Here is a 23,326-nt window from a genome sequence, read left to right as displayed (position 1 = left end):
GCATGGTCTGGACCATCTGTGTAGGTACTTAATGGTTTTAATGATAAAATTTCTGGATTTCAACAGCATATAGTAGCAGAGAGCTGTTGAAAACTGACATGCTGAGAAGTAATATATGCCTCACCACCTAAGTCACCCATTGCACTAACAGCCTCTCTCATAGCAGGTAGAAATATGGACTCTGGAATTTAAAGACTCTGGTTCATGACTCAATGTGGACCCTTACTTCATTTGTGACTTTGAGCCTCAGTCTTCTCTTCTATAAAATGGGCACATATAGTCAGGCTCTATTTGAATCTGACAGGGCAGTTCCTTCATAGGACTTCTGGATTTCCTTGAAGATTTTCTGCCAACCTGTTGCAGCAGGAGTCCCGAGAATACTAATTATACATAGGGATTTCCTGACCCTAACCCAGGCTGCTGATCAGAATCTTCAGGGGAAGGGCTAGTGAACTAAACTTTTAACTAAGGCCTCAGGGTATTCTAAACTGTGACCAGGTTTAGATATCACTATGTCAGAAGCTCGATAAACCCTGATAAAGTCTCTTGGGGAACTAAAGACTAGAAGGGGAATCTCCAGCCTATGGTGACCCTGTCTGGCACCCATCTCCCTTTCTTCATAAATTTGAGTGCTCTGTTGGCAGAGGAGCATCTGCCATTAAACAGTGACTTTAAAAGTCATTACTTAATGACTTTTAAAGTCATTGTTACTCTGAGTCCTGGCTAGAGTGGAACGAGTCACAGTTCCATGAGGGAGAGTCATATGCATTTCTGTCCTTAAGAAAAGGGGTAAAAGCAGCAAGGAGGGATCCTTGATGCCAAATATTTATTTATTTATTTATTTATTTATTTATTTATTTATTTAAAGATTTATTTTTTATTTATTTATGCAAGCACTGGTTAAGGTCAGAAGCACGGGGTGTGAGAGGATTCACCAGAGCCAGAGCAGGGAGCAGAACAGGCAGAAGGACCGAAGTACACTGCTGAGGGGAGCAGCGGGCGGCAGGAGAGGTCTGTGCGCCATGTGGGACCCTCGCCCAGTGGCTGGGGATCGAACTGGCGCTGCAGAGGCTGTGGGCAGCTTCCCAGCCCAGCGCTCAACTGCTGCGCCACCGGGGAGGCCCCCTTGATGCCAATTAAATGATCTTTGTATATAAGATCAATATGATGTCACTTTAAATAAAGTCCTCTTAAAACATGTACTCATTGGTATTTGGACAAGTACAGAATGTGTACTTCTAGGATCATGCTGGAAAAACGGGCTCCATTTTCATAGGGGGCCTTAGAGAGTTTCAAGAAACAAAACAATCTCCACTTTGATTGCAAGTGTTATGGTTGTCAACTCAGTTGTTCCTAAATACACTTTAAAGGTTTCGTTGTAAATAAAAGGAATTCTGTTTTCTGCAGTATTTCAGTCTGCACAAAGAAGGTGGCAAACAGAATTATATTGTAAACATTTTTAGCCTGATTTGGGCTTCGTGTTTTTGTGTGTATCAGACCGAAAATCCTGACAGACTGATAGGGCAGTGTTAGATTTAAGAAACACGTTTGTGAAACCCATACATTTATATATATAGAGAGAGAGAGAAAAAGAGGGAAGCCAGTGGGGAATCAATCATTTCTGTTTAATTGTTTATTTATGATTTATCTCTTTGCCAGCTTAAACTGTCTTGAGACATACACACATATATTTTCAAACAGTTCTTTTAAAATAATGACACACTTGACTTTACCGGCAAAGAGATACTTGTTTCTACTTACAGAAGTCACAGGGTAATGAAAAAAAATCAGAATTATCTAGGGCAAATGATTTACCTTTTGTTGGAAAACAGTCTAAAGCAGTATGAGGATTGTATGTCTGGGCTGCCAAGTTATTAAAATAATCACAAATGTGGGTATAGTCCTGAGCACTAAGCTATTATGACAATAGCTTTCTCCCATTTTGAAGATTAGAAAACAGATTTGAAAAAGTTAAGTGACCTGCATAAGTCAATCAGGTATTAAGTGAAACAGACACATGCCTGAACCCATGTGTTTTCAACCCCCCGCCCATCTAAGTTTCACATTACACAACCTTTAACTTACAACGTGAAAGAACGCTATGTGACCTGCAAATTTCCTCACTTTTCTTCTCTATGAGGCATTGCTGGATTATTAATGGAATTATAGCCCAGGAGTGGTTGAGAAGGCTGGAAAACCTCAGTTTCTGTAATTTAAATCCTAATGATGCCTCCCACGCAAGGCTCTGTCTGTATGAACTGATAGCCCAAGGGATGGAATTTTGGCTCCCCTAAGCTACGATCCAGTGGTTTCTCTCTCAATCATCATCAATAATTATTTGGGATTCCTTTGGAATTCCATCTTGCTCTTGCTCACCATCTTCTCATTAGTGCGCCCTCCTGGTGTGGAGATTCATCACACAGCTCCTTGGACAGGTGCCCTCAGCCTCCTTCCCTGTGAGAATGTATTGGCTGTCTCCTTCTTTTTGGTAATTAATTGCAATTTGCACAGTTGCACATGAGCTGAGTGGTTGGAGAGAAGAAATGCAGTTTCCAGCTCACCTACTCAGCTCAAGCCTTGGATGAGAATTTTCTCTGCTTGAGTCCCAGGCAGCTTAATTCTTGCTCAACGTACAGCCTTCCTTTCCCTCCTAACTCCACTGGCATACTGCTTTGTTTCAAACGTGAATAAATTACTCTTCAGATTCTTTTCACTGAAGTTCTTTAGGTGTTCATCACATTATATTGCCACATCATTGAGGCCATTGTTGTGCCTGGTGAACAATGGTTATACCAGGACAGATTGCTGAGGGGTACTCTGGAATTCTCAGTAGTCATGTCTACTCAGACAATTTCCTTTCCTATTCCCAACCTGAGCTTGTTGGTGTTCAATTCTGATCATTAGGGTCATGTTAACAACTGTTGCTTAGTTCACCAATTTCTTACCATTATTAGTAAACACAGGGAGTGACAAGTTTTGTAAAAGGATGTTGCTGTCTGAATTTTGGGGGTGAGCTCTATACAATTACAGCTGACAAAGAAGGTGTTAACTGACAAAAAATTTAGCAACTGAGTCAAAGACAAATGCATAGGGAAAATCTCAAAAGTGATAAGGACACAACATGAAGACTTTTGCATTGTGACATTGTAAACAAAATAAGTGACTTGGAATCATGGTTGATTAAATTCATGTCAGAAGCCCTTTGTACTATTATATCATGCATAGTTTCCCAGGCATCCTTATGCATTGTCAGCCAACAAACTATAATTTCATGCTTGACTGGACTAATACAGTCTTAGGTTCCAGGTTCTGTGCACAACCACACCAACCCACAGAAGTTAAATGAAAAGCAAATAAATAAATAAAATTTGGAGCTCAGGTCAAAAGGCAATACTTATCAACAATCCAAAATATAGCAAGTCTCTCAGTGGAGTACTTATTGTTTTTACTATTACTTAGCAGAAGGATCTTTTTGATTATTCACCGACTCTATTTATTAGCATTGACTAGAATACCTGCTATGTGTCAGGCACTGTATGAACCTTGAGGCTATAATGACAAGAAAATAGGTAATCATGAGCAACTGGAATTTCTCAGTGGAAAAATCAGATGGGCCCCCATCTCAACCACTGTCGAGAATGTAAAGTCTTTGAAGAAGAGGTTCTTCCAAAAAGGTTTTGGTTCAGATCTTTGGCCGTTTTTCCAGGGCTTTCTGCTTGCACATTCCTCGAAATTTCCCCTGGAAAGGGGATCTGCTGTGCCACCATTCCAGACTGGGTCGGTTCACTGTTGATTCTCACAGAGGAAAAGAGAATTTCGGAGCCCCTGGTATGATTTTACAGGCTTTTAATGCTAAATCAGGGGACAGACCAGCAGGCAGCAAGACAGCAACTGAGCCCACCAGCTTCGGAGTGATGCTACCACCCAATACCAGAGCTGAGGAGCCCCTTTTATCCCTCCTTTCTAGGCCCAGGTATCTGCACCTACATATGCACACACCCCATGCTTTGGGCCCAGGTGTCCATAATCATAGACATGTGTGCCCCAGGCCCACACCTCTTGGCTCCAGGCATAACAACCTAGGAGGAATGCTGGCTGTAGAGCCAACAGAAAAGGCCTGAGCCACTCCATGTCCCCTCCAGCATCCCAGCCATTTCTCAGATGCAATTCATATTAACTGTTTGTCCTTACTATATTCATCTGTCTATATTTCAAAATACACTCAGAAAAATTCTTCTGTTCGAGCTCATCTCCCTCAGTAAAGATTCTAAGTTCTACACAACTGCCTGCAGAGTCTCTCTCATTAGCTCTTTCGACAATAATCACCTGAATGATCTGGCATGAGGAATGTAGAGAGAAGGGGGAATGTATTGAAATTTGTTAATCACCAGCAAAAACGTAATTATTCATTTCTACATATTTTGTGTAGTTAGGATTATTTGAACTCTATCACACTTTCTGGCAGCAGAAGCATAATAAAGCTGAAAAGGACATCAAATTCTAAGAAATTCTTTAACAGGGCCTCCCTGGTGGTGCAAGGGGAATGTGGTGCAAGCACAGCAATGTGAAGTTATCCATAGCCTCTGCAGCATAAGTTCGATTCCCGGCCAGAGAGCTACCCACATGGCATAGTAGACCTCTCCTGTCTCGCCTGCTGCGCCCCTCAGCAGTATATTTCAGTAGATGTGCCTGTTCTGTCCCCACTCTGTCTCTGGTGAATCCTCTCACCCCCCAATACCTCTGGCCTGTACCCCAGTTCTTGTATGCATAAATAAATAAATCTTAAAAAAAGAAAATTCTTTAAGAAATCCTTAACAAAATTCTTAAGACTATTCTATCCCTCCTTCTGTCTTTTAGGTTGAAAGATTGCCTTTTGTCACTTACATTAAATATAATCAGTCTTTTCCCTCTGGGAATATCTCAGAATGGTATTAATTTGGTATGATTGGGAGATGGTTTTCTTCAATTAGGGTCTTTTTCACAGTTCTCTATGCTTTTGTTGTACTCACCCTTAGGAGCAGAGGGCTTATGGGTCACGGGCCCCCATGAACTCTGGTCATGAGACTGTATACCTGAGATGGGATCAGACTGGCAGTCTCCAAAGTCTGACATTAGATTTGTGGTCTGGGAAGATTTGAGAATATACTTTAAAAATAATCATCAGTGAATAACTAGATTAAATTGCAAAGGGGGGCAGGTGAGTCATTCTAGGTCAGAGCCATACATACAAATTTAGACTGAAGAATAATAGGTACTGGGGGCCCTCCTGCAGTCATCATTATTGGGTATCTGTGAGCCTCAGCACACTTTTCAGGAGGTGACACGTTGCTTGACATGGTATTATGAGCAGAGGAAGCTGTGCAAAATGGCTAGTGAGAGATGTGGAGCGAGATAGCATTAGCTTCAGACACCAAATTGAGAATTAAACTTCCTGAGGAACTTTTGAACCCTGCTGAAGTGAATTGAAAATTAATTCATTTACCAGAGATACATCAATAAGTCAATGTAGAACGTGGTGCTATATAGAGGTTTTTCACCATGATGTGACTATACTGATACTAAATACAGATTATGATATTTAATATTATAACATGATAAATTTATCATATTTTCTCTATTATGCTTACTCACACAAGCAGAAGTAGATTAAGATTTTGTGGAACCTGAAGATGACCCAATTTGGGGACCCTCTTTAACAAAAAGAACATAAACTTCTGAATATAAAATAAACAGACTCCTTGTAAGAAGGTCCTTGAAGTGAAGGGCCCTGAGAAAGGATAGCCATTGATTCATACTAGATCCCCCACAACAGATGAAGAACTGTGTTGTGCAAACCAGTGACACCGGGTGGGCCCAGGACCCTGCCCCTCAGTGGGAGGTGGGCAGAGGGAAGTGTGGAAACTATGGTTCTAAGGTTTGCACTTAGCACAGCTCAGTGCTTTGCTGATGCTCATAGAAGCTGCCTGATGATACCTTAAGGAATGGACCTTCAGCAGGAAAAAGAAAAAGAAAACCCAACCTGAACTTCAGTTTCCTTATGATTAGCAGGCCCTGATCCAGAATTTACTAAACTCAACGATTCCTCATGAGACCACTTAAAAAATTTATTGCTGAGCTATTCCTGTTTATTATCAAACTACTTTAGATTTAAAACATCCCCCCCTCATGTTATCATCTATGCAGAGATAGGAACAACATAAACAAATAAAATAACCTTCAAGATCAAGCAACTGTCAAGCAACAAATCAAGAACCAGATTTGTCAAGATTAACTTGATCAAGTTGATAAAGTCAACAATGTTTATAGACACATACCCCCATGGACACCCTAAAAATCACCTTATTTCAAAAGACTGAGCAAACTGAATATTAGTTGCAACAATCTTTAATCACACAGGTTGGGTATGGTATATTTGGTGTATGTTCAAATTCATATATCTATGTGGCATCACAAGCGTGTGTGCACACGTAAATGCATGTCTCTTCCAGAAAAGATTATCCCTTCTTTCTATCTTTGAACAAATTGTCAATACAGTCTTCAAATACTAGATGATAAAATCCTCAAATGCCAGTAATATAAAAATGACAGCAAAAACACAAGAGGTACAATTGCCATCCTGGATCTGATACTTTGACTGTTTCTCAAATCTGCAACTATCCTGTTTTCTAGTCTTTATTCTTTTATTCTCTGAAATGACTGATATGGACATGTTTCAACCCCCATAAGAAGACATAATGGTTCTGACCTTAATGGATGGCTGGCATGTGCAGTATATTCTATGAGCTTAATACCAAAAGAGGTTATAGATGTTTCACCCCTTGCTTTGCTTCCTTTTTATTACTAAGAAGACTAATCACATGTGATCATGCACTCTAGAGCAAGTGTGCTACAGGAAATATTAAATTCCTTTTGATGATTCTTTTTGTGGTGGCAGGAATAGGAGGACATTCTTTTAAAATTCTTTTCTTTTTCAAGACAAAGTGTGGGAATGGAGGGTGAGAGTCAGTCCATTCCAGAATAAGATGTTCTACTAAGATATAAAGAGGGAAAAAGAGCTAGTTTCAACAGCTAGGAGAGGACAGCCACAAGTGGTAGTTGGTCACATCAGTGACATGGCTTCACAGTGTGGTCTCAGAGTCAGCAAGAAAATGCACTGGAGAGAAAACTGCAGGGGTCTCTGCTGTGGCCCCTTTCCCCAAAATGAGTTAAAAAGGTCTGAGGAACTTGGGGGACTATGAAGGTGGCTTGTAAACTACTGATTTGTGAACATATATAAAAGGAAGCACTTTGGTCTGCTATTTATATGCTAAAAGCAAATGCAATTAGCTATTAACCAACACTGCTACCTACCTTAGAAGCAAAGTTCTAGATTCTATGAATTTCCATTTCAAGTCTCTGACTGTGATCTGAAGTCTAATTAGATCCTGAGCCATTGATATGATCAATATTCAATTGAAATGAACAGGTAGGTGTAGTGATCAGTCTGAACAGCTTGCAAGTTATGGCCTACAGAATGGCTTACCCATCAAGCCCACATAACTTCCAGAATAATTATGATTCTAGCTTTTGGGCTGAAAATTATTTAAATGAAAGATTATTTACAGAAGGAACAGCAGGGAGAAGGATCATGTAAATTCGATTCATTAAATGGACAGATTCACTCACAGTTCATTTTGGGATAATTTATGCTAGTTTTCTCTGATGTCATCTGTTGTTCAGGTTAATAATTAGTCATGCTCATTATTAACTGATGGAGGTTGCTTTGTATTTTGGCAGAGGGAGGCATATTATTTGGGAAAGCTGTTATGGGTATTGTGCTTGCAATATAGGTACATGGGTTTTTTTGTTGTTGTTATTCGAAAATGGAGCTCTTATTTTCCCAAACAATTCAATACCCACATGCATTTAATTCTGTATTTTTAGGAGGCTCTGCAGAAGACTATCTCTCTTTCCTAGTGTATATACTAGGTCTCTTTCCTAGTGTATATACTAGGTCAAAACCAAAAGAGAATAGGATAAAATATTCATTCTAACTCTATAGTGTTTTCTGTTTAGAACTAAAGAAAATATATTAAAATATATTAAGAAACAGCTCTTACATAGGCCAAGTTCCAGATGTCTTGAGTCTTGTCCAGAGTTCATGATCAGAAAATTAGCATGAAAACTCTGTTTTACGACAACTACCCCAAATGTAACAAGTGTATGTATCTTACATTTAGGAAGAGAAGTCAGACATGGAACCATTTAGACTTCTGAAATTCTTGGGGTAGCCTGAGTCCTTTCTATGTCTCAGTTCTGTGTAATTTAGTGACTCTGACCTTGAGGAGGTAACAAGAATGATGCCTACTCTTGATATTGTTTCTCCTTTAAAAAAACAAAGTATTTCCGGGCATGTAATTGTATTTTCCAAAAAATATTTGACCCTGTGCAATATTTTACACTTACATCATTTTCCATTTATAATTCTTTCTTGTATTTTGAAGGGGGAAAAAAAGCATTATGTATAGTTCTTTAAAAAAATTCATCCAAACAATAACAATCAAAACATTCTAGACTTATTTAGTCTGAATGCAATTTATGTGGGTAATACAACTGGTAAAAGGTGACCTAAATAACAACTGGATGGAGAAAATACCCAGGAAAATGCTCAAGCTTTTTTTTTTTTTTTGAATAATAAAATAGAGGGTAACACTTGGTATGGACTTAGTTTGGAAGGGGATTCCTTACTTTGATTTTGAATATATTGACAGTGATGTGTATTTAAAACATGCAAGTGGTTTTACATGTTTTTGTCATAGCAAGTCAATTATACCTATGTGTCTAGAATTTGACACAAGTATATTTTTTGTGGCTCATCTCTGTGTCTGTGTTAACTTAGTTCAGAAGTGTAGAAGGAACTATTAGGATAGAGCATAAAGTGAAGAGAGGGCCTTGGACAGAACCTCAATCAACTGGCATTTAGCAGACAAAGGAAGATTAGCTTATAAATGGCTAGTCAGTGATATAGGAGGGAACTCAGAGTGTACAGCCAGGGAAGACAAGGGAAAGAGTTACAAGAAGGAGGGGACAATCAACATTATCAGAAGCTGCTAAAAAGACATGTCAGAAAATTATTCATCTAGTCTAGAAATATGGGGTTCACTCTTGACCTAAAAGTTACTTTTTTAAAAGTGTTTGAGTTGGAAGTTAGATCTAAGTGGACTGAAGAGAACTATAGAAATAGTAAATACAGGCAACTTATCTGAGAAGTTTGCCTATGAAAAACTGGTTATAGATGATTAATGAAGGGGTCATGGAGTCACGAGTTTTTATTTATGTGGTTCTTAAATGGTTAAGAGTTAACATGCTTAAAAGCCATTTCAGAAGTCAGATTCAGATGATCATATATAATATGATTCCACTTATATGAAATGTCTAGAGTAGGCAAATCCATAGAGATAGAAAATCAGACAAGTAATTACCAGGGTTGTTGGGAGGGAGAAATGGGGAATGATTGCTAATGGGTAGGAGGTGTTTTTTCCCTAATTCCAGAAGTTATTCTGAAATTAGATAGTAGTGATGAATAGTACACAACCTTATGGATATATTAGTATCCACTGAATTGTCCAATTTTAAAAAAGTGAACCTTATATGTAGGTGAATTACAACTCACTTAAAAAGGTGAATGAAGAAAAGAAAGAATTTCAAAGGATTTAGCTGAGAAAGAATGGCTGATGTTATAAGAGAAAATGTTGAAGTAGGTTGATTTTAATGTTTGCTAGATTGATGAGAGGGTTTTCATTTAATGTCGTCTATATTTTCTACAAAATAGAAAGTGATTTCATTTATTAAGAGTGAGTTGAGAAGTTAGCCTATTGGAGGCTTCAAGAAAGCAGATGAAGGCTTGAAAAAAAGTAATTGAAGGTAAAAATTATGAGAGACATGAATCAGGATAGTTGGGCTGTAAGGATCCATTTGAAGTTAGTGATCCATCGTTTATAAGGGAAGCAATTTTCAAGTGTGAAACCCTAGCAGGGCTTGGCTATTTACAATAGATGCAGGCCTCCCAAAGGCTGAGAGTTGAGTTCATCACTGGTAGGGTTTATCAAAAACACTGTAAGAGTTTTTCAAAAAGAGACTGGGCAAAGGAATCTAAAGTGTCTGTGCTCTCACCTTAGCCAATAGGAGAGTGGGAAAAGAATAAACCTCAATGAAGTGGAGTCTCTGTCAAGGCAAAGAAGGGTTGCATCTATTCTACACCGTCTTTAATGTAGCTTGTCTATAGGAGGAGGAAAGATAATGTCTTATTTAAAGTTACAAATCTTTAAAGCCACTGAATATGAAGATTTTCTTTTTTATTAAACTGAAGGACGAAAGAGAACTAAGTGCAATTTTAACTACTCCATTCCCCCTGAAATTTGCAAGGGGGTCCAAACACAGACTAAACAAAGCCCAGAATGACGTGCTTAGCTTGTAAATATTCTCACCTGAATATATATTTTTCCAATAGGCCAGTTAGAACTCTCTTCTTATAATAAATTTATTGGAAAAAAATCTCTTTTCTTTTCATGTGACCAAGGTTAAGGGTAAAGGAACATCACCGTGTAGAGAGAACTGTATCCAGATGAGGGGAAACAACAGAGAGTGAGTGAAAACCATTTATTTAAAGGGAAACCTGACTTAATTCTCCATAAAATGATTACTTATCTAATCATTAGAGAAAACTGATACTTGATGTTGTGAAAGATAAACTTTTAAGAAATCACCCTAAAGTCTCCTTGCCTTTCTTGTGCCATGTGGCCTTTTTATATTTTATTGTTTTATTAGACTCTTGCGGTGAAATGAACAAGGAAAGAACACACTAACTTTTAGAAAACAAGAAAAAAATAGTGAGAATGACCTTTATATTCAAAATTCACCATTTTTCCCCCCCAGATGATTACTGTCAATTTCCTCCACCAAATAATATGCAATATCAGAGCCAAGGGCAAGGCTAATTTTTCTATTTTCCAGAAAGGAAAATGACTAATTATTTTGGAAAAGCAAATGAAAGGAAATGGAATTTTCTTCTCACCAACTAACCCTCAAATAAATAAGAAGCATCTCACAATTTAGGAGCTGGTGAGAGACACCCATGTATGTTCAGAACTCAGGATGGGCATGTCTACGATGATGCATCACATTCTTCTCAGCAAGGAGCTACCAGGGTCCATTTCATCACTGAGTTTGGCTTCATACTGTCATGGGAACTTTTGAAAGCAGGGCAGTTGACCATTCAGAGGTTTTAATAGAGATGGGGCTTTATGTATGGTTTAATCAGATGGCAGTGTGGGAAAAGAGCAGGAATAGTTCTATTTATGCTAACAAATAGAGTAGGGTGAAAGATAAAAGGGGAAGTCAAGAAGATGACTCAATGTGAATAGATAAAGGAGCAAAAATGAAATTCAAAAATTCCTATGGGGCCTCCCCCAGTGGCACAGGCGGTTGAGCGCCGCGCTGTGAAGCTGTCCGTAGCCTCTGCAGTGTTTGTTCCATCCCGGCCGGCAGGCGAGGGTCCCACATGGCACAGCAGACCTCTCCTGTCGCGCCTGCTGCTCCCCTCAGCAGTGTATTTCATCAGTCTGCCTGTTCTGTTCCCTGCTGTCTCTGGTGAATCCTCTCACCCTCCTGCACATCTGGCCTGTACCCTGGTTCTTGTATAAATAAATAAATAAATCTTTAAAAAACAAAACAACAAAAATTTCTACAAAGCAAATTAGTTATAAGAAAATGTAAGCATTTTCAGTTAAGCCAGAGAACAATAAACTCTACATCCAGTTATAAAGCATAAGGTAGGGAAAAGAGCCCTGCATGGGGGTGTCTGATGACCTGGGTTTTATTTTCAACCTCACTGCTCCTCAGTTTCCCCTTCGGTAAAGAGAAAGGACTGCCTCCTGCTCTGTGCTAAAACAAAAAGACCACCAAGTCCACAGTCATTTTATTTAAGACATATTAACAAGCTTTACCATCTCTCTTCCAAATGCTTGAGATGCATTTTATAGATCATCTATGACTGACCAGTGATTTCTAACTCTATGTTGAAGGAATTATCCAAAGCCAAGAGGATGAAGGGGTTTTAGCCAGAAAAAATATTTCTAAGGTGACAATTTAAGGGGTCTTATAAAAAACAGAGGAGTCCATGGTGTGTCGGCAGCAATGTGACCTTGCTTCCTTTGTTTCTATCAGAAATGAGTAAAATCAGGCCAGGCCAGGAGCTGGTCGAGAAGGCAAGCATCTATGAAAGGCAGCATGTTGGACTTTATGCCATTTCTTTCTTTCACTTCTATGTGTGCATCCCAGAACTGAACAATAGGAAGGTAGTATGTCAATTATTTACTTCCTGGGAGCCAAAGAAAACTCCATCAAGCAGGTCTATACCACTTTGTTAAATTTGTAAAGATAAAAGCGTCACAAGTGGCCTGTATTTCTGGAAAAGATTCCACATGTGTAACGGAGACATCTCTTTCTATTAGTCACACAAAACTGTGGACAAATATATACTATTTTTTATAAATGTGACTTTTGTTTGGCTTCAAATGATTGAAGACAAATTTGTTATAAGCACTTACATTGTAATGTGTGGTTTTGGTTGAAGGCACAAATAGACATAATTGACTGAAAAATGAACTCTAATCACCAAGGCTATTAAAAAACATTGAGAATACCATGTAGGAACTGTGAATTTTCAAGGCCTTGGGGATTCTCAAGCTTTTAAGAGACTGCTTGGTGTTAGGGGAGTTACTCTCCTTATTGTTAAAGAACAGAAAGGGGAATTCCATTTGTTTTACAGATGGGGCAACTAAGGCTTGGAGTGTTTGGCTCAAGTTCACATGACCAGCAAAGCTGGTGCCCAACAAGGATGTGACTCATATTCTTGTACTCTGTGACCCCGGGGCCCACCAGCATGTTCTTTGAACATGATTTCTGGTTTAGCTGAAGAATACCTGACTTTTCTCACAAACATTCTATTCACTTAAGTAATTTCTTGAATGTAATGCTCACAATCATATTTTACGATAGAAAATTTGATTGCTTATTTTCATGGCCAGGTGGGACCTCCAACAATTCTCCTGATCTCATGGGAGGAGGAAGCCAGGCACCTCAGGTCTCTGCTGACTCCAGCTCTGGGGACCCAGCCTGCCTTACTCCCAACTCTCTGCCCCTGCCTCTTGGGAAGTGGCACACATATAGCCTGACTTCTGTGGGTTTGCTCCAATGTAAGGACACTGTTGAGCTGGAACAAAGTATTATATTTTTGCCAGAGCCTATAGGTATCCAACTGAGAGACTGGGGCAGGGCTAAACTTTTTGCTCCTGCAGAGGCAGGTACTACCAGGTCATCCCTGATTGGTCCTCTCTTGGATGGAATCTGAGTAAGCCTGTCCCATGGATCTAGGAAAAGCTACAGAGAATGGTTAAGGAGGACAGTGGAGTATATCAGTTCATGTCCTTAAACAATAATAATAATAGCAGCCCTTTACTGTTGAATTTAATATTGTGAATCCTACAACAACCCTGAAAGATAGGTATTATTATTATTATTATTATTATTATAATAATCATATCCCCATTTTCCAGATTAGGAAATCAAGATTTAGTGATTTCAAGTAGCTCCCCCATCATCACACAGCTAATAAATGCCACAGATCTAAGCCTAGCTATTTGACTCCTGCTCCATGCTGCTTCAGGTTAATGAGTTTGAACTTGACTTGGTATGATACAGTACTGGTGCTGTCATCATAATTAATTTAAGCAGTGCCTAAGAAGGCAAGAAAATAAGACTGAATTTTCACAAAATACTAAAATAAGTATTCTGCCTCTTTTTGATTAGGGTATTAATTGTGGAGCATCTCCCAAAGAGAAGGCAGCTCACAAGAAAAAAACAAGTTCACTCAAAAGTCTAGAAGACTTCATTTGAGAGGAAAGATTAAAGGAGAGACTTGTTTGTCCCAAAGAACAAACTCAGCAAGAGTCCTATGGAGCAGGCTCGTATACACAGGTTCATACATACATAACCTCTTGTCTTCTCCCCCAAAGAGAAGTCTTCATGCCTCCCCTGTTTCTGTGACTGGCACAAGCTGATCTACAATCACAAGTACTAGAGACACCAGTCACCTGAGCCTACTTCCTTATAGCTGCACCTCTCTGCAGTCCCAGCACCCCCAGTCATGCAGCATCGAGTCTATTGATTTGGGACCATGGAACCACCTATTGATTTGGGACCAGATTTTCTAGCACCTGTACCTTTCTTTTCTGCTCCCATTGCAGCTACCATCACTTAGGCCCTGTGACTTCTCCCTAATCAATGTGGTTAGATCAATCTTTCTAAAACAAGATTGTGTCACTCCTGTCTACAAATCATCCGATTCCCCATATCTACTGAATTAGACAACTTCACTCGGTACTTGAAATCTTTACAGATTCCCTACACGCAGCTCTTTAGTTCCTTCTTTCATAGCCTGCCTTATAGATGCCAAGCTATCATTCTTACTTTATCCCAGGCACGTGTGATAATTTTCCACCTTCTCACCTTTACTTGAGATCTTTGCTTTGCCTGAAAAAATGTAACATGAATATCTCTGGTTTGTGGAGTCCTTCCTAATTTTCAGAGTGGTTTCAATTACCACTTATTAAATTTCATTTATTCCAATTGAAATTGTAGTTTCTGGGGTAAGATATGATTATACTCATTTTATAGAGTGAAAAAGAGTGGCTCTCTGGTCTTACAGTTGGGGCTCCCAGAGAGGGGAGGGGATGATGAGGATTAAATAAGCCCTAATGGACTGTGGTGGAGGACTCTGGGTGCCTTGGCGGTAGGTGTGGTGTAGAAACATACATCTGAAGAGGGGTGAAGCTATACTTCTGAATCATAGACAGTGCTACAAACCAATGTTACCCCAATAAAAAATACAAAAAAACCCACATGTAACTTTACTATTCCACAAAGCAAAACAAAAAGCAACCCAAATAAATAAATAAGACTGAGATAGAGTATCTATAATCTGAGCAGGCCCAGAAGCTGAGGTTTCACAGCCAGAGAACTGAGGTGAATCTACAGCCAGATCGAACATTTGTTGCTCTGTTCCATGGACTGTATTGCTTTTCTCTCACCTATATCTGGCCTTTCAAGGCCTTTCCTCTTTTCATATGTTTTGTTAAACTCTACCTTTTTCTCAAATTTTCATAACATACCTCAAGTCTATCTATGACATGAACTCTTCCAAAATAACCCATCAGCGTTGATAACTTTCTCTCCTCTGAGCTCTTACAGCTCCTTGTCAAACTTTATTGGCACTTAAAGCAATTAAATGAGAAGTATGAGAATTCCTGGGTAAGGATTTCAGGCCAGCATAGATCAGGCTTTAAAGTTTTTTGATCATGGACCCCCTTAAGATGCATATTTTATATCACAAACAAGTATATACACAACCACACACACACACACACACATCTCTAAAGCTTCATAATTATCATTTAATTGTAATTTTGCAATGTGGTGTCATATTTTCTCTACTCTATTGTCATTTATTAAAAGGTGCTGGTTAGGAGCCCACTAAATTCATTCTGAGAACTACTAATGAGTCCTGATCAGCAGTTTGGAAAACTCTGGCTTAAATCTCATCTGTCTTTTCTAAATGACCTTAGTGACATTTTCAAAGATTTGCAAAAGACAGAGCTAGAAAGAAAGATGTGTTCACCAGGGATTTTAATTTGTAGTTCCTTACAGGAACACAAAGAGTTCTCACAATGGCCAGGCCAGGAAGGAAGGGCCTCAGCCTGAGAGCACCAGCTTCTACTTGCTGAAAGGTCAAGGACAGGGATTTTTCCTTCCCTCCCCCAGTTTTATGAGGTACTATTGAAAAAATAAGAATGATACATATTTTAAAATGTACATGATATTATCATGTACATATACTTTGTGAAATTATGACCACAAGTAAGCTAACATACATCACCTCCCATAGTTGTATTTTTTTTGTGTGTGTGTGTGTGTGTGTGATGAGCTCTCCAGATGACTGACTTAACAATTTTCAAGTATACAATACAGTGTTATTAACCTATAGCCTAGTTACTATTATTAACATATAGGCTAGTTACCAGGCTATATGTTAGACTTTCAGAACATGATCTGCATAACTGAAACTTCCTATACTTTGAAAACCTCCCCATTTCCTCCACCTCCAGCCCCTTAACCCCTCTTCTTTTATGAGTCTGACATTTTAGATTCTATGTATAGGTGAGAACGTGCCAAGACAGGATTCTTAAAGGGCTATTTGATGGAGGGGTGGGATATGTCCATGTCACAGAGAGGAATCTTTAGAAGAGTAGGATTTGTGGGCAGCAGAGATCTGGGGGGGAAGGTTTCTCAATACGGCTTATTTGTAGAAAAAGAGGAGACTGAGGTGTCTATTATGTTCCTGAATGTGGCAGGAAATCAGCTAGAATTTAAAAATAATAAAAATGTAATAAAATTCTTTGTTTATATCTGCCATAGTGAGTGTGAGGGCCCTCAGGCCTATAAACCTGTCACTGAATTTAGTATCATTTCAACTTTATGAAGCACTTGATGTTTGCAAAGTGCTTGTACAATTACCAATTATCATAATGTTCATCTTCTGAACGTTTCAGTTCAGAGAAGGCCTGAGGACTTCAGACTAAGAGTAAAAGGGAAAGGAATTAGTCAAGCTCAGACCACAATTCTGAGCCTGTGCTGCTGGAGGTACCTGTGGGTTACTTGCTTGTGAGTAGGTTCCTCTCTTCCTCCAGCACCTGGAGCCTACGGTGCATACAGCTGACCTGCGGTAGCCACCTCTCCTGACCTCTGTGGGCACGCTGTTCTCAGACATCTAAGCATGACATGTGCCTGCAGGAAGTGAGGAATGTGCACAGAGATATTTGTGGTTGCTGGGAAAGAATAGCGAGGACAGGGACAGAGAAGTTATGGCCTGTTCCAGTTGCTAAACACATGATAAAGGATTAGGGACAAGTTGGCCTAGCAGCCTGTATGCACAAACCGGAAATAGCTCTGACCGTGTTTACAGGCAACAGGTCAGTGAAAACTAACACAGTGGCAGATTTCAAGGAAATCCAAGGAAATGGCTTCCAGGGATGCGAAGGCAATGGGTTGAGGATGTGTCTGTTTCCTCTCAAAAAACTTTACTCTCTTGTGCTTCCCCACCTTTCAAAATCCATCAGTTCCCATTGGAGAAGAGCTGTCCCCAGAGGTGGAGCGTGGCCTGGGTAGGTTGCCTGGCCAGTAATGGAATAAAAAGTGGTTTTTTCATTTAAAGTGAATTTTAATTCAACATTTTCTGTTAGGTCAATTAAAACATCTATCAGAGATTCTCCCGTTTCTAACCCTGGATAGGAAACTAAAATACCAGAGGCTGAGCTGACAGATTGAGTTGAGTTTTGAACCAGAATAGATCTTAACAATTCCATCACTGCATCATTAGTGGACATTGAAGAGTCAATCTCTTAATTAAATGAGGTATTTACATTTTAACACATTTATGACTTGAAACAAATATTTGCTCTGAAATATCTTTTGAAGAAGGAAAGCAATTCTGTTCTCATTCAGAACTGTGAGAAAGCAGGTAGGGGGTTTTGGGAGCAACTGTTCAGGATCATTTTAAGTTCAGCCTTCTCCCCAGCATATGACCTTCCAGATGCCTGCTCTCTTCATTACAACAAACTGGACTATTTGATTCTATTCTTAAAGTGCTGTGTGCTTCTCCTGCTGTCAATAAGATGAAATCCATTTTCTTGACCATGACAAATGAGGTCCTGGCCAATCTGTCCACAAGGTAATTCTCTAGTTTCACTTCCTACCAATCCTGTCACAGTGAATCTGTCATCATTTCTCAAACACCTCATATTATTTGTGTCTTTTCCTGAACCCCATTTCATTACCCCAAGTCCTTCCCATCCCCAGTCCAACTCGTGACAGATTCTTACTTTTCCCCTACCTGACTCCAAAGTTACTTTAATATGCTATCCCTGAGCCTCCAAAGCTGGTTAGTTGGCTACACCCATCTTCAGCTTTCATCACACCCCTTACTCATAATTTTATAGTTTCATCGTGATTGACGACTGCATCTCTACCTCATTAGGAGGCTGGCATCTTGAAGTCAACCATTTCTTATTTATCTCTGTGGCTTTAGAAGAAGCTATAGGACGCGCTTTCTCCCACCATCCTCCCCCTTCCAGGGGCAAGAATTATTAAAACTAAACCCAATTCTGAAAGCATTAAATGTGTAGTTACCTGATAAATGACTGTCATACCGATTTGTGACAGAAAGGAAACTTAAAGGCCCTTTAGCTTGTGACACATTGCTCTTTCGCTATCTGAGTCACCAAAAATATATATAAAATTAGTACCAAAAAAAGAGAATTCTGATTACACTAGGCATAGGGAATAAGAGTTTCAGTCTTTGCTTCAAAGGCTGACTCCAGCATTCTCTGGAGACTACCTCCTTTCTTTTCTTTCTTCCATTTCTGCACCTTGCAGGCAGATTTATTCAGGCTGTCTTTCAACTATTCACGCCATATGTGTCATTAGGACTTTCCCCTGTGTTTTCTCCTATGCTCAGAATGCTGTCTCTCCCTTCTATTATTTGATTTCATGTTAGGAAATCTCACCACCTCCATGACTAGAAGAACAGAATTTATTTCTCCAACAACCTCTTCTTCCACTAACCACCAGCACACTTATATCTGTTTGCCCATTCTTATTTATGAACTGGCTTGACATCTGTGGAGACAATGTCATCACCAACTACTATGGGATGTGAACTTGAATGAGGACAGGACCACATTGGCCCATTTCTTTTGTGCTGAGTTTACCATGGCTCCATATGCAGACAAGGGCTCTCTGCTATGGTTCACCACATATCTCCCTGGCAGGTGAGAATATGTGAGGCTGGCAACTATGGCTTAGCTGCCAACATGTCTCCTATAGCTCGAGAATTTGTTGGCAGTCTGTAAATGCCTTGGCTCCTACAGTTGAGAGATTGTTACCAAATAGGTAAAATACTCTGTTTTTGCACAGGAAAGAAATAAGGCTAAAAGCATAACTGGAGACATTAGATACAAGTGCTCTTAAAATTTTTCTTCTTTTTTAATCAAATGATTCAATACCAACCTAGAAATCTTCAACTATAACATCATATTGCTAATGACAAAACATGACATCTTCACCCAAAATATGTCATTGAAAACTTTATCACAGGAAGGTACAAGAGGAATAATTGTCAGCAAAGGCTTGTAGTGCTTCCATTGTAGAAAGAAAAATTATTGCATTTCTCTATCAAACCAAAAATGTTATCTGTGGTATAATTTACAGGAAAAATAACTATGGCATGATGGGCTAAAACTTAGAAAAATCATGGAATGAAACAATCTCATGTGCAGAACAGGGTACACAAAAGAACTGCCCAACTTCCAGGAACATTCATTTGCTCACAGTCAGATGAGAAGAATTATGTCTGATTTGTTGTTTAAATGGAACCTTCTGTTTATGGATACTGAAGACTTTCTTATGGTCATAAAATATAGCTGTTGCAACAAAAAATTATTACATGAACACCAAATAATGGATGTTTCGGTCACTCAGAGGTAATAAATGACAATAAACATAACTAGAATACATGGTCTAGGCATCCGTAGATCATCATGATAATAACAAAGCTAACATCATTAAGCACTTGTCTAAGTGCTTTGCATTAACTCATTTAAGCCTCAAAATACACCAGTGTGGTAGTGGCTTCCACTATCCTCATTTTGCAACTGAGAGACTGAGGCACAGAGAGGGCCAAGAACTTTCCTAAAATCACACAGTTAGTACAGGCTGCAATAGCAAATCAATGAATCCTTACCAATGAACTAGATTTTCCTCTATTTGATTAAACCAAAGTAGGGAAATGCCTAAATGCATCATTCCTGATATCACAGCCATAATACTGAATGAGGAAGTTAGGAAATGGGTATAGGCAGTCAGCTAGGATCACAGTGCTCCAAGCCCAGGTGCCCCATGACCATTTATCAAAATGAATGAGGAACAATCGGTTGGAGTCAGGGTGCCCCCAGTCCAGTAAAAACTGAATGTTCAGAAAACTCAAAACAATACCAAAGCAGTGGACCAAATTTGGTTCCGGGAAGACATGCCAGGTAATGTGAGAAAACTCAGTGGGCCTTAGTAACCTAGGAGACCCCATGAGCCTCTACAAATGAGCAAGAGACACACACCTAGACACCCAATTGGCGAACCCCTACTCCTTGCCAAGTATACCCAAATAAACATCTGTTTCTTACCCTTCAGTGGCTACCCACCTGGGACCTTTCTCTGCTCAGAGATCTTTCCTGTCCTCTTCATCTGTCAATAAATCTCTTGCTTTTATTTTTGCCTAACTCTGATCTCGCTGTTGAATTCTTTCCTTACTGAGACAAGAACTGAGGCCCCTTGAGTTCCAAGAAACCAAGCATGATTCATTACTGAAAAGACCTCTGTAAATCAGAAATCTAAAACAGACCCACCTTGGGAATTAAGTTCTATGAGAATTTGTCGATGCTGATCTCTGTTGCTCAGGACAGTGCTTGGCACGTAGTAGGCTGTTAATGCATGTGTGATAAATAAATGAATAAATAAAGAAATAAGGGTGTAACACAGTGCTTTACAGTGAGAAAGCACTCAGTAAATGCTTTTTAATTGAATTTAAAGGAATTTATCTTATGAAACTATTCTAGAGGAGGTGTTACCTTCTGATTTCTTATCTGCATAAATCTAGATTTTTATATCAGTTGCTTAAAATAAAGATAAAATGAGAGCATTTTAATGTAATAGAAAATTATTAAAATTTTTACAGGGGAAAAGACAAAACAAATCGAGGATGTGAAAGCTCATGTAGAATCCTAGGGTTCTTGTAGAGAACTCAATTATCATCTTTCGTCCCTAAATTTTTATATTCACAGTGGGGGATCCCAACATGTTCAGGCAAAAATTGACAACGTTGTACTTGTCCTCACTTGCCAGGGCTCAGAAGAGCTTTAGCCCAGCGATGAATACTGGGATATGTTTGGGCCACAGGATCTTGAAAAACCTGCACTTTTCAATTGGTTTATACAGGCTTTGCTTTGAGAAATGAGTGAATATCTTGCTGCCAGTAGTAGGAAGCTATTTTAATAACTAGTCAACTTTTCTGATAGATTTAACCAAAACAGAGGAAAATATATATTATTCCCACCATATGGGACAAGAAGTCATGGAAGACCTGAGTTCTGGCCTGAACAAATCATAGCTCATGTTTCCAAGTACAGTTAACAACCCACTGCATGGATTCTTAACCAAAAGTCATGCAATCACAAAGATCCAGGAAGCTAGTGGCTTCATTTAGTGAAGTTTAATTTCATTTCAATTAAGCACTAAGAGCTAGTTACGAGATCTTTCTACACAAACACCTGTGATGACAAGGATGACCCAAAGTCAAGTGAATACCCAAAGAATTAACCACCTGACTGGGAGCAGGAGCTGCACTTCCACCAAATGCAAGCTTGGCTCCTCCCTCTCGGCTTCTTGGGGGAAGCCATTAAAATGCCACATGCACCTTGGCATGAATTTAGAGAGAATCTTGAGAAAACTGATTCCTTATGTTTGTTTCAAATATTTTGTAATTTTGGTGTTTTCTTTTTAAAAAAATTAATTTAATTTAATTTTTTTAAATCTCTCATTTTTATTTTTATTTTTTTACATCATTGTTCATTTTTAAACAATATTTGCTTCCCCCTACCCCTTCAGGTGTAGTCCCCATAGAGTTTCCTTCACCAATAAACCTGTGCACCATCACCTCAGTCCCTTGTGCTTCTCCCATCCTCCCTCTGATCCCTCTCCCTCCTCCTCCCCTGCAGGATGTCTCTGATTTATAATTGTCCATTTTTTCTATGTTGTGTTTTGTACTGTCATTATTTTTTTACACCGACGTCTTATTTGGTTTCCCTATATTCCTGCTATAAGTGAAACCATCTGATATTTTTCTTTTTCCTTTTGGCTTATTTCACTGAGCATAATTCCTTCTAGTTTCATCCACATTGCTGCGAATGACATGAGTTTATCTTTTTTGATTGCTGAATAATATTCCATTGTGTATATATGCCACATATTCTTGATCCAGTCATCTAATTTTGGGTAGCTCCAAAAAGGAAATGCAAATGTCCAACAGGCATATGAAAAATGTTCAGCATCCCTTATAATCAGGGAAATGCAAATCAAAACCACACTGAGATACCACCTTACACCGTAAGAATGGCACATATCAAAAAACAAGCAACAACAAATGTTGGCGAGGATGTGGGGAAAAAGGAACTCTCCTACATTGCTGGTGGGAGTGCAAACCAGTCCAACCACTATGGAAAGCTGTCTGGAGGTTCCTCAGTCTACTAAAAATGGAGCTACCATATGACCCAGCAATTCCACTCTTAGGGATCTACCCAAAGGATACAAAAGCATGGATTCAAAAGAACGCCTGTACACCTATGTTTATTGCAGCACTATTTACAATAGATAAAACCTGGAAAGTTGTGGTGCTTTCCAAAGTCACTTGTGGAGTTGTCTGATTACATTTAGCAAGTAAAGGTTACAAATGATTTTAACTGAGGCTCCCCCAAAGATTCCCTCTATTAAATTCTGTGATGCCAATTTTATATTTTCCAATGCTAAGAATCACCTGTCATTTCAAGGAGACTTGGGGTCATGATTCAATTCAGTCAGCATGTAAGCAAGACTTCCTGAGGATCAACCATGCCTACTGGTTGTGGCTGGGGCCCTTAGTACCTAGTATATTGTCTGGCACACAGTATGACCCCAATAAGGAATTTTTTGAGTGAAGAATATCTCACTTGCATCGTCTGTTATTCATCCTTCTTGTTATTGAGAGTAAAACACACCCTACCCCGAGAATGGTGATGCTTTTGATGAGTAACCGAAAATGCTATTTCATAAAACTATCAGTTCAGTATGTTTGGCATACTTAGCACAATAGCATTGCACACATACTCATGCAAACAGAAGTCAGTGGATGGACCATCTAAACCAGGGGCCTAATTTCTTTGTTTCCTTAGGTGGACACAGCCTGCTCTTTGATTGTGAATGCTGCTGAAGTCCAATAGTCACCACGGATGTGACTTTTCCATCCTTTGGTCCAGTAAACTCATTTAGAAAATGCAATCACAGGATGAACATTCCTTACTGCTCTGACAGTTTTTTGTGAAGTAAAGTGAAGTCATTCACAAGGCCACAGTACTACCCCAATAAATAA

General features: G+C 39.2%; 1 protein-coding gene across 1 annotated transcript in view; it reads right to left on the bottom strand.

The window, feature by feature from the left end:
• SLC9A9 (solute carrier family 9 member A9) overlaps positions 1 to 23,326 on the bottom strand; it is a 630,868-nt gene that overhangs the window by 73,258 nt on the left and 534,284 nt on the right. The window lies entirely within an intron of this gene.

Source organism: Talpa occidentalis, unplaced genomic scaffold (assembly GCF_014898055.3).
Source record: "Talpa occidentalis isolate TD23 unplaced genomic scaffold, MPIMG_talOcc4v2.1 talOcc4.4, whole genome shotgun sequence".
Classification (NCBI taxonomy): Eukaryota; Metazoa; Chordata; class Mammalia; order Eulipotyphla; family Talpidae; genus Talpa; species Talpa occidentalis.
Note: the sequence above shows the minus strand (reverse complement) of the source record. Positions and strands in the feature narration are given on the sequence as shown.